General features: G+C 36.3%; 1 long non-coding RNA gene and 1 other non-coding gene across 2 annotated transcripts; both read right to left on the bottom strand.

Annotated features, from left to right (window-relative positions):
- Positions 1-201: 201 nt before the first annotated feature.
- LOC148693201 (uncharacterized) lies at positions 202-6,184 on the bottom strand. Its single transcript, XR_015953648.1, has 3 exons — positions 5,951-6,184; positions 3,328-3,399; positions 202-228 (listed from the first exon to the last, which is right to left on the bottom strand). It is a non-coding gene; the product is annotated as an uncharacterized LOC148693201 (long non-coding RNA).
- Positions 4,046-4,191, bottom strand: LOC148693202 (small nucleolar RNA snoR135). Its single transcript, XR_015953777.1, has one exon. It is a non-coding gene; the product is annotated as a small nucleolar RNA snoR135 (small nucleolar RNA).
- Positions 6,185-13,168: the final 6,984 nt, after the last annotated feature.

Consider the following 13,168-nt stretch of genomic DNA (forward strand, 5'->3'; position numbering starts at 1 on the left):
AGATTGCAACTGCAGAAAGTCACATACTACATTTACGCATATTTTGCACAAATTCACCATTATTCACATCCAATCTAAATACAAAGTCTAACATCCAAGTTCATAGATTAACAATACATTCAAAATAATAATATTACATCTTCCAACATCTAAAAATCAAATCAACATACAAAATATCCGAAAATCCAAGTTCCAACGCCTAAGTTCCAACAACAATCTTCATTGAATCTGTAAACAAAAATAGAATCTAAACATGACATTTTTAACGTCCAACATCATATTATCTATCCTCATTCAAATTGAATTATTGAAATTTAAAGTTTATTCATTTGAGTTTAAAATATTACCGAAATTCCTTTTCCTTTCTTCGTTTGAGTTGTTTCAATTTCAGGAACACTTGATGAGATTGTTGAACTTGTAGAGATAGTATTTGCTCTTTTTCTTTTATATTCTACAACAAAGAACAACCGTTAATTGTAAACCAATTAATATAAAGTTATAAACCAAACTATAAAAAACAAGATAATTACCTTCTTCACACTCTTGATAAAATTCAAGCTCCGCAGGACTTGCTTCATACTCAATGCTGCCAATTGGTTCACTTCTTATCCAATTTTGAAGGCACATCAATGACTTCACTGTTTGAGGAAGGAGACATGATCTACAAGGGTCAATTACTCTCTTTCCTCCACTAAATGCACTCTCACTGGCAACTGTTGACACTTGAATTGGCAAGACATCTTTCGCTATCAAAGCAAGTGTGGGATATGTGCTCCTCCCTTTCAACTTCCACCATTTCAAAACATCAAATTGTGAACCATGTGGTACTTTCTCTACAGTGTCAAGGAGATACCTATCCACCTCATGTGCAAGCGCAATATCCTCGGTGTCTTCTAGTTCCTTTTCCCAATCATCCATGATTTGACTAAATATCATTGGATTTTCTGTTGGCACACTAGAAGATGATTGTTTTACCCTTGAAGAAGAAGTGCCAAGAACTAAATCTTCTCTACCCTTTTGTTGTGTTTGTGAATCGAAAGCTTGACTAGCATATTCATCACACATTGTCTTCAACAATGTCTTCACTTGATTACTTTTTTGTTCAATCTCTTCTTCAAAAAGTTGTAATTGCTTTCTACACAAGTGCATGTAGTGCCTCAATTTGAACCTTGGGTCTAAGACAAGGGCAATTACAAATATTTGATTAAGGGACTCAATTGAACCAAAATACTTTCGATATTTGGCTCTCATGTTGAATGCCATATCACGTAGCACCAACTCTGCAGGTCTTCCAGTTTGCATATATTCAGGCAAAAAAAGTTTTTCAATCTCGTTTTCCACAGCAATGACATCATGAACAGCTGTGTTAGATGTGGGATACTTAGTTGCACTAACTTTCAAAGTTACAAGATAGAAGACCTTTAAAAATTTCACAAACACTTCTGCACTATCTCAATCTTCCTCCTTAGGTGGTCCAATCCTCCCTTTACCCGCCACTTCTTCTCCTTCATCACTAAACACCTTTTCACTGAAATAGGTGGTGTATATATTGGCTTCATCATCTTCGATCATCCTTTCAAATGCTTTTTTAAACTTCAAGCAAGATTCTAGCATCATGTATGTGCTATTCCACCTAGTAGGCACATCCATAACAACTAGACCCCTACTATCCAACTTCTCATTCTCCACACATTTCTTGAAATAACTTAACCTTCGGGGACTTGATCTCACAAACCGCACGGCATTTCTAAGAGCATCCACACTTGTCTCTAATCTTTTCAACCCATGTTTCACTACCAAGTTGATAATATGAGCTAAGCACCTCACATGCATAAACTTGCCATTCATAATCACATTACTATTAGGCCATTTCTGCATTTTACGAACAACATACTCAATTGCCACCTTATTAGCCGATGCATTGTCAACTGAAATGCACATTACCTTTTCAATCCCCCACTCAACCAAACATTGCTCAATCATCTTCCCTATTTCTTTGCCTTCATGACTTGAAATCAAACAAAAGTTTAGAATTCTTTTGTGCATATTCCAATCATCATCCACAAAATGAGCAGTTAGCACCATGTAGTTCAAATTTTGCACACTTGTCCATGTATCGGTAGTCAAGCTCACTCTATGATTGTGTATCTCCTTTTTTAACTGATCTTTCATACTATCATACATACTGAATAACTCCCTCACGATAGTTCTCCGAGATGGAACATGCAATCTAGGCTGGACTTTGCACATCATCCGCCTAAACCCTTCACTCTCCACAATACTAAAAGGTACCTCCTCCATCACAATAAACTCAATAATACCTTCCACACTTTCTTCTTGGCTCCACCCTTTAGCAACAAGCATGTTTTTGACATCCCCAGAAGGTCCAGAACTACCTAGAACCTTTTGCAACTCATCAGTTGGTTTATATGACTTGCAATGTTTATTGATATGTTTAATGTAAGTACTAGTTCCACCCCCACTAGTATCACATGCAAAAAGGGCGTTACAATGGTTACACTTAGCCTTCAATACTTGTACCTCCACCTTCTCTTTCTTTCCATCCTTTTCTACTTCTTGTATTTCCGAGACCGTACACTTAGTGACATGATCCCAAACCCAAGATCTCTCAGAAGAAGATCTCTCTAGTGAAGCTATTATAGTTGGTTGTTTTGTCTTTGGAATAGGTGGTGCTTTTCTTTTTCTGGAGGATGAGGGGTTTGGGGGAGGCATTGATGGTTTTGACTGTGTGGGTTGTGGAGGACATGGTGATGTAGCCGTAGATGATGCTACATTAGTACTACTAGGGGTACTTTGACTTTGAGATTGAGACATTATGTAAAAATCTGTAAAAATTAAATAATGGAACTATATTCATTAATCAAATAAAATAGCATAATCTCCATGTAAGCATAATCTACACATTATACATAATTTAAACCCAAAAAAGCATAATCTCCATGTAAATAAAATAGCAAATAATCTAGTAGACACCTATTTGTGATACTCAAATAATCTAGCAGCATGCATGCACTTGCAGTTTTTCTCATGTACTTCAAAATTCAAATCGTGTGCACTGTGCAGTGCAGGCCAGTAACATGCAGCAGCATGCATGCACTCACCATTCATGACATTTTACCAAAATAAGCTAAAGAAACTGTGTTTTCTGCAATATTGGCTAAGTACTTAATGTGTGTGTGTGTGTGAGATGTATATGTAAGCAAACAAAAAATAACCATCCAAAGTTCCAAACAAAAAATAACCATCCAACCAAAACAAAAAATAACCATCCAAAACAAAAAATAACCATCCAAACCAAGAACTCACCAGTAAGCAAGCAGGATATGATTCAAAATCTTCCAATTTCCAAACTTTCTCAGTAATAAGTGGCTCCGGAATCTGAAACCAATTCCCAAACAATCAAGAAAATGCATATAATATTCTTGGAAATGCAGCAATGCAAGTAAATGCAAACAGAATTCAGAAGTGTCCTTAAATAGCCTAATAAATAACACTGAAGGTTCTCGGTTTAGTTTGCAGTTTTTCTCATGTACTTCAAAATCAAATTTTAAAATTCAAATCGTGTGCAGGGCCTGCAGGCCAGTAACATGCAGCAACATGCATGCACTCACCATTCATGACATTTTACCAAAATGTTCTCCATATTATGCATGTTAATTAATCTAAAAATTTAAGAAGTTTTAAGCTTTGACAGTGTAACTTGGTCCCTACATATGAATGCCATAGAAAGTGCCAAATGTTGATAGTTGGTATTAGTACATACAAGGCTATATACCTCTTCCTTCCTACAGGAAGAGTTGAAGAGCTATAACTTTCTGAGGCGCATACAATATTTCACGCTCAAATAATATGTTTCGATACCCATTCAATCAACAAACTTTCTATAATCAGTCAATGATACGACTATTACTTATAATAAAATTGTCAATTCATCCCGAACTTTGCATCTAGCATCTTTGTCCTCAAAGATGAAACTGTTTCATTCGAACCAAATGACCCAGAAAATGGCAGAAATAAAACAATGGAATATGGGGAAGATAATAGTTGAAATTTCAACAGGTGGATGAAGTACAACTGCCCACCTTCCCCTTTGGATTTCATGTTGCGCAATGAAATTTACACTAAAAATCCATGTAATTTAATGACTGATGTAGCATTGATAGATGCTTGATCATTTATCTACGTGGAGTGCACATCCAAATCTTTTGGTTACTTGTAAATTAAAGTAATAAGCATTGACGACCCTACTTAAGCAAAGTCAAGCTACAATTTGTTGTCGTTTTTGGCCCTACAGGCTCATGCATCTACGTATGACAGCAAATATGGCTGTGAGTCTGTGACTACAAGCTCGTATCAACTATTGCAACAACACTTTTCATTCCTTTCAAGAACTGAAAAGAACAGAGAGATAAGAAAATTACTGTAATCAAATTCGTTGATGTCCATAAACCTACTACAGCTGCAAACCCCAAAGCAACAAGAGCTGGCCGATCTTCAGAATTATCCCACTGTTTCAAATCAAAGCGAGAGGAAGAAAATAGTAAGCCTGATATTAAAAAAAAAAAAAAAAGATCAAAATTAACTTGTCAATTTGTCAAATGAAGAAGAAAGAAAATATTGCATGCATTTCTTCATTCCATAGAATGACAAATTCTTAGGACCAAAAGTTGGCTAAAAAAAAAAATCGTGTGTTATCCATAATCCATATCACAGCCCATTCTCATAGCTAAGAAAAATGCACACTTTTTCGAACTTTACTGAAGGGGGAATTCATAAACTTTGCACACAATTGAAAACCATTAGAGGAATCAAAAGAAGAAAGGAAATATTGCCTGCAGATTCAGGCTAGCCAAACTGCCAAAGCATAACGTGAAACCCTCTATAGTTCTTTATGTACTGAGCACAAATCATAAATATAAAAATTTGATCATGAAAGCGCAGAGGGAAAGAGCTTACCACATTCTGAACAGATTTCACAATAGATGTTGAAGACTCGGAGCTTTCCCCAGTAGCCTTCACCACAACAGCAACACGATTCTGTCTCTCTGAAAAGTCAGAAAATTACGCACCTAAGTTAGGAGAGAATAGTGCAACCAAGGCATTGAAATGTGCACTCAATCAAGAATGCAAAACGAAAAAAGTAAGATGGGAATGTCCAACTAAGAAGGTCGGTAAAACATCCCTTTTACATTTTGAGGTTCTGATTTAATGGGTAAAATAAATAAATTATGTGTGTTTTAAGCTAAGTGGTCAGATTATCATGCTTTGACCCACTGCCACCTTCTCCCAGTTACACTAATTTGGCACCATCCAACCATTATTGCCCCTTGCTTTGTCGCTTATAATTATTTTGAAGTTCCTATTTCATATCATAAGAAGTGGACATAATTTTACAGCATTAAACACAAGAAAGCCGACCTTCACAAAACTGAAAATCTTGTTGGTTTCAGACCGTACATGCACAACAAAATATCGAATTTTTTCTTTTAAAAAAATTAATTTATAAAATTTGAACTCAGAAGTCAGAATCTTCTTCAACAACGTATAGATAGAGCCTGACAAGTGACAATCATATTCTTTATATATGAGAAAACCAAATGTGATTCGCACCCAACTAGCCAACCATAGGGATATTTAAATTATAGTAAATTACAGAACCAATATATTAATGAAACCCATAGATATATGAACCCTAGATTCGAACAGATCTACAGAAAAAAATTGAAATAGGAAAAACTTAAAAGAGAGACTCTGGGAATAGAGCTTCTGACCTTCATGCTTAACAAACAAAGCAACAAATCAAAACCAATAAACAAGTTTCTGCTAGTAATCAAATCGCAGCAGTCCATATAATCAATCAAAAAGCTTATGCAATCATAGCCCCAAAAACCCTAAATTCCCAAATCAGAAACCCTAATTCATAAATTACCTAGGAATTTGCAGGATGATGGTAGTGTTCTCGACGGCGAGGTTGGTGTCGACCGTGTGGTGGTGGTCGGAACTCGCGATTGGGGAGGATTGATGTAATGTCGACAGACACAGTCGAGGTCGATAGTCACTGACTCACTATGAGTCTCAGGGAATCGAGTCGAGTCGAGTCAGTAGGGGTGGAGAATCGATGGAAAAAGATGGGAGCGATCGAGGTCTGACTCTGAGACGAGAGAGTAGACTCAGTAGAGAGGAGAGGAGATTTGGGGAGTGGGGGAAGGGAAGGGAACTGTCGAGGACTCGAGTGTCGATCTGGGAGAATGATCTGATTGTCTGAGACTGAGAGTCTGATCTGAGAGACTGCGATCGTGCGATTTAACCAACGGATCAGATTAAATCTTAAATTTTTGGAAGGTAGAAACGGTTCGGGTCGGGGACCCGTTTGCTCAGCAATTACGACCCGCCCCGCCCCGCAAATAACATGGATTCGCCCCGCCCCGCCCCGTTTCAGATTTTAAAAATAGGACCCGCCCCGTACCCGCCCCGATCCGCTTGGACCCGCCCCTACCCGCGGGTCCAGGGCCCGTTTGCCCAGCCCTAGTATCGAGAGCTTTTCGTTAAAATTTCCTTTAAAAAATGGATCACGTAGTTTCAGATTTCTAATATTACCCTATTATGTTTTGACATCGTATCAATTTTTATGCTTTCGGGCTGTGTAATGTCTTTGTTTATGGGCCATCATGATATGAAAAACAATCATCTGAATCTTCGACTGCTCCTAAGACAATGCTTTGACCTGATTTGGTACTGAGGTGATTCTGAAAAAAACTGGTATCATAAAAAGCTGGGAGCTGTTTTTGTGTTTGGTAAACATTCAGCTTCAGCTTTTTTTTCACAGTTTTGGGTGAAAAAAGCCAAAAACAAGAAGCTGCAAAACCCAACTTTGAAAAATCGGCTTTTCAAAAGCACTTTTACAAAAAAGTTTATCAAACACTCTGCTGCTTTATTTCACAGCCGCTTATTCTCAGAGTACAGCAGAATCAGCTTTTTTTCAAAGCACAGTAATACCAAACCAGCCTTTTGTGTCCCGAAATGACAACCGCTCGCATTGTTTGGCTTAAACTATACGAAGTGTTGCTTATACGTCAAAGTGGAAACAAGTCTTCCATATTAACATATATATATATTTAAACTCGGGTGGATAGGTAAGAGTTCCACTAGCATCCCTAATTGTTGTACAATTTTTTTCTAATTTAAGTGACGTTCTGATCTAATTCAAATAATGAGGCAGATTTAAACTTTTTTTTTTGAGAAAGAGATATATGACCTTAACCAACTTGACTATGTTCGTATCTACCGCAGTAATATCGTACAACTCCAGTTTGGATGTACTTTATAGTTTGTATCATACTTGTGGTTCATTGTTTAAGTGTACCAAATCCTGAATATGATATGATTATTGTTGCCCGTCAAATTTCAGTTTGATTCTTCTTGGTTTTAAATTACTTTTCTGTATTGAAATGCTCAAGCTCAATGTTCCGATCATATCGCTGAATGCATATGTATTTTTATTATTTTCAATGTTTTATTCTTTAATTTCTGGTTATTACATATTTACAAGAGTTCAACATACAATGACTGACTTCATATATACTACCTTCTTCACTCATTGAAAAGCTAGAAAATTGAACACAACTGCAAAAGCGAACGTTATTAACCAGCTGAGTTGCAAACTTTCCGATTTTACATGTTACGAATAATGGCAAATTCTAAAACATGTTAATTGCGCCATGTGTCCGTCGTGGGGCTTGTGTCATCCCTACAATGCATATAATGCAGCATGTGGTAATGTTCAATTATTTTTGGGCACCTATTTCGTTTTAATCCATCATCTCCAGTAGCATACATCATCCTTTTTTGTTCGTTTGGGACCATGACTTCAATGCCCCCATCCATCCACCCTTTCTGCAATGGCATGAGTCGAGCTCCTTTGGACTAGTGCATGGCCAATTATTGATTTGCTTAAATACTTGACAAGATGTGCATGCTTGGTGGGGAATCGTAGAATGTATGATTAACGGTCGTGATTCGATTCATGGTAGATTGTTATGGATTTTTTTATAGGAACTTTAACGAAAAATTCCCGATACTTTTCAATTTAACGAAAAATTACATTTTTACACTAAAAAATCAATCATGGTACTATTTATTTTACCCTTTATTTTGTCCTTATCGTTAAAACTCAAAGTTTTCAAATTATTTTCATTAGTTTTCCTTTTTTTTTTTTATCAATTGTTGAGAAATATCGAGTCAAATAGTTCATTTTCGAGTTAACATCTCATCGTCTTGTTCGATTACTTTCACTCTAATTTCTCCTTGTATTAAAAAAAGTGTACAAAATGTCAATTAAATATCTCGTTAAATTGCCTTGGGACTTTTCTAGGATGATACCTTTTCTTCTTCACTCTTTTTGTAGGTTTGCAACAGAGTTCAAATCTTCTCCATCTAAAACTCTTTGTGGCATCTTTATACTTTATCTACTTGAGTGATATGTGTCATTTGACTTACTTTTTTTTTAGTTTTTAGGTTTTTTTTACTCAAGAGATAAGTTGAAGAGTTAACATTGTTCAGTGAAATTTAAATGATTGGCCAAATGTCAAGAAATATAGGTCACAAAGAAGCCACATAAAGTTTTGGGTGCATAAAATTTGAATTCATTTACAACGGACTTAAGCTCAACTGGGGTTAAGAACAATTATTTCTGCCCTTGAGACTCTTAAGTTCATTTAAGTCTTCCATTGTCACTTGTATAAAAAATAAAAAATAAAAAATAAAAATACTCAGCACTTAAAACTTATAAAGATTGGATAGTTGAGTTGATAATATCTATTAAAGGTTAGGTGGGGAGTTGCTTAATATATATTCACAAGAAATAACAAATTTCAAAGGTTCCCATTAGTTAAAAACCGAATAATTTATAGATTCCTTTCTGTTAAAAACCGAATGATAATTAAATAAGATGTAATTCTGTTAAGAATATTGGTGTTCGTCAAGTTGATAAAGTAGATAACTACTTATGTTGTTGTCCAGTCACAATCCTATAGCAAATGACAGACAAACTGGGAACTGAGAGTAAACTAATTGAGTTAGTTGGGCACGGTTCTTGAATTAGATTACAACAACTTTTTGGGGTCTGTGAGGTCTATGAAAAACATGTTTGATATGATTTAAAACATTTTTTTTTGGTTGGGGAAGAATGGAGACGGAACTCCGTGTCATTGTCATCGATGAGGCACAAGGAGAATTTTAAGTGAGCATTTGTATATTTTTCTCCTAAAACGGAATAGTTTTATACTCGGAGAAAATAGGTTCTCAAGTTTGTAAAAAGTTACCGATTAACTTTTCAATATTATAAGATGCTTTAAGTTTGAATACTCCTCTCTCTCGTTGGTAAATAAATAAATAAAATATTTACAAACTACAACACAAATCAAAACTAAATAATGGAGGAGTTATGTTGTGTGATATATCGTATTTTCAGGCCCTCCAAAATATATTTTTGTGTGTGGTACCTTATCTGCGACACCAGTGTGGAAGTGTTTTGCAAGGTCATTGCAGATGATGCTCCCTCACATACGTTTTAAGTATGCTTTGACGGTTCCTGCCAAGCACAAAGACTAACATGTGGGTTGATAGTATATCAAGGTCGTTCACTTTAAGGCCGTTTGACGAAGAGATGTGCCTTGGGGGTCTAATGATTGTGGACTTCTTGGGCGCTTTACAAAATAAAGGTTGGTAAGCCCATTAAGGAATCGTTAACGCCTACATGGTCTATTAAGGGTAGGACGATCATATTGAGCTGATAATGCACGTGAACTGCTTTAATAGGTCATGATGTTTTATGTCCCAACACATATTTCGTACCTCTCTCCATGTTCCATAGTAGTAGTGACATTATATTTCTTAACTGTAATAGATCCTCTCCCTATATTAAAATGCATTTAAGTGATTAGTTCCTTGAGGCCAAAATTGTTGGATTTGGCATTAAATCGACATGCCTAAACTAAAAAGAAATTGGATACCTTGGACGCAAGATATTTGGATTTGTGTTTCCTAGTTGGTTTGAGATTTGGTTTTAGTATAGGATTTGGTTCCCTATATTCTAGGGACTTTGTGTAAACCTATGACATCTATTAGTATAAATAGATGGATGTGGGATAGAGTTTTGTGTGTGAGAGTTTTTGAGAGGCATAAGTTTGTATACTTGAGAACACTTTGTGTTTGTGAGTTCTTTTGTGTTTGTTGGTAATCAATAAAGCTTCTGTTGTTAGAGAGGTACTCCTATATTCGGGGAACTCTGAAATCGTTGTGTTTTGTTTATTGTTTGATTGGTTTTTGGTTTAGTTTACAACAAGTGGTATCAAGAGCTTAGGTTCTTACGTGGGTTGTGACCATCAAGCAATGACGAAGACTGGTGATTCCACCAGTAGTGATGATGTTGAAGAAAAGTCTAGCACTAGTGGAACCAAGACAACGGTTAAGAGTGCAGAGAATCGACTACATTTTAAGAGCAAGTAGTACAGGTTCCAGTACAAAAATGGCATGAAGATGATTGACCATCTAGAAGAGTTTAACAAGCTTCTAGCTAAACTGGCAAATCTTGAAGAGATAATCAAAGATGAAAACAATGCCTTGATCCTGATGAACTTATTGCCTGAATCCTATGAGCATTTCGTGATTACTTGGATTTATAGCAGGGAGACAATTAAGTATGATGAAATCTCAAGGGCTCTTATGAATCATAAGGTGAGACACCTTGACAAGCAAGAAAGGAATAACTCTAAAGCTTTGATGGTGAGGAGGAGATTGAAAGAAAAGAAAGGTTCGTACAAGAAAAATAGTAGGTCTCGTACTAAAGGACTCTCAAAGAATAGGAAGTTCTTGGACAAAGATGAGTGTGTTTTTTGTCATGAAAAAGGACACTGGAAGAAGGATTGCCTTAAAATCAAAGAAAATACTAGAAAGAAGAAGGACGACTCAGAAGTAAATATGGTTGAATTCGAGGATAAGGAATTTGTCTATGCCCTAATTGCATTGAGCACTGTGGATTATATAAAAGAGTGGGAGATCGACACAGGTAGTACTCATCACATGACTTCTCAAAGGCATTGGTTTCCAAGCTTCAAAGTTATGATTGGAATTATGTATATGGGAGATGATAACTCATGTACAACTCAAGGAATTGGAAGTATCGGGATCAAGCATCATGATGGTGTGATTCAAGAATTGCACGGTGTAAGGTACGTCCCAAATCTGAAGAAAAATTGATCTCACTAGGCACTCTTAAGTCACAAGGCTACAAGTTTACTTTGATAACAATGTGCTCAAAGTTGCTAAAGGAGCACTTGTCATAATGAAAGGGCCTCGAAATGGCTTACTTTATATGCTACAAGGAAACACTTTGGAAAATGGAATGGCTATGGTAGCTGATAAAGTGCAAAGTGATAAAAATGACTTGTCTACATTATGGCACATGAGGTTAGGACATGTAGAAGAAAAAGCATTGCAAGAAATGATTAAGCAAGGGTGTTTAAAATGAGCAAAAATTGGGAAGATAGAGTTCTGTGAGCACTGTGTTCTTGACAAACAAACAAAGGTGAAATTTGGCTCAGCTCTTAATCAAACGAAAGAGATTTTGGACTATGTTCACTATGATGTTTGAGGGCCTGCAAAGAATGCTTCTTTAGGTGGAAAAATATGGTTTGTATCTTTTATTGATGACTACTCTGGCAGATCATGGATATATATGATGAAATGAAAGAACAAGGTTCTTGACATCTTTCTGGAATGGAAGAACATGGTGGATAACAAGATTGGAAAGAAGATTAAGATACTAAGAAATGACAATGGAAAGGAATATACATCTGATCCTTTCTTCAAAGTGTGTAAAAAGGAAGGGATTACTTGGAACTTCAATGTTAGACATACTCTACAGCAAAATGAGATTACATAGAGACTAAATAGGACCTTGCTCGAGAAAGTTTGTTGCATGCTATCTCAAGCTAAGTTGCCAAAGAGATTTTGGGCATAAGCTTTGAGCTATGCATGTCATGTGCTTAATCGACTATCATCAACAACATTGAAGGGTAGAACACCCATTGAAGTGTGGTCTGGAAAACCAGGCCAGAACTACGATAAGCTACGAGTGTTTGGATGCAATGCCTACTTTCATGTGAAGGAAAACAAACTGGATCCACGAGCCAAGAAAGTTGTCTTTAAGGGATTCAATAGTGGTGTGAAACACTTCAGACTTTGGAGTCCCAAGTTGAACAAAATTATAATAAGTAAAGATGTGACATTCGATGAAAGTCACATGAAATTGAAGGAAAATGTTCAGATGGTGGAGCTTGGGGAACAAGTAATTGTGAATTCACAGCCAAGTAAGGAAGTTGTAGAAGAAGAAAGACAAGGTGATCAACTTGAACATGAATAGAGTGATCACGAAGAAGAAACACCATCAGAAAAACTAAAGATACAAGATGGTTGCATAGCCAAAGGGAAGGGAAAAAGAGACATATCCCAACTTGCGAGATATAAAGATTGCATGGCCTGCATAGTACATGCATTGCCAGTAATTGAGGCTGAAATTCCCACTAATTTTGAAGAAGCAGTAAATAGTGAAGAAGAGAGTAAATTGCATGATGCAATAGACGATGAAATGCTCTCCCTTCACAAGAATGAGACTTGGGAATTAGTGAAGCTGCCTAGAGGAAGGAAAACAATTGGCTGCAAATGAGTTTATGCAAAGAATGATGGAGTGGATGACAAGAGTTTGATAATATTTAAAGCTAGGCTAGTGGCTAAAGGATATGCTCAAAAGGAGGGAACATATTACAATGAGATTTTTTTCTCCTATGGTTAAGCACTCCTCCATTTGAATATTGCTTGCTCTAGTTGCACAATTCAACCTTGAATTGGTACAACTAGAAGTGAAGACTACATTCCTTCATGGTAATTTGGATGAAAGATTTATATGAGACAACCCAAGTAGTATCAAGTGAAGGGCAAAGAAAGATCGGTTTGTAAGCTTAGAAAATCTCTTTATGTTTTGAAGCAATCACCTAGACGGTGGTATTTAAGATTTGACAAGTTTACGAAAGGTCAAGACTATACAAGAAGTCACTATGATCACTGTGTTTATCATAAGAAGTTGAAAGAT

This window comes from Pyrus communis, chromosome 11 (genome assembly GCF_041283825.1).
Source record: "Pyrus communis isolate YQ-2024b chromosome 11, ASM4128382v1, whole genome shotgun sequence".
Taxonomy (NCBI): Eukaryota; Viridiplantae; Streptophyta; class Magnoliopsida; order Rosales; family Rosaceae; genus Pyrus; species Pyrus communis.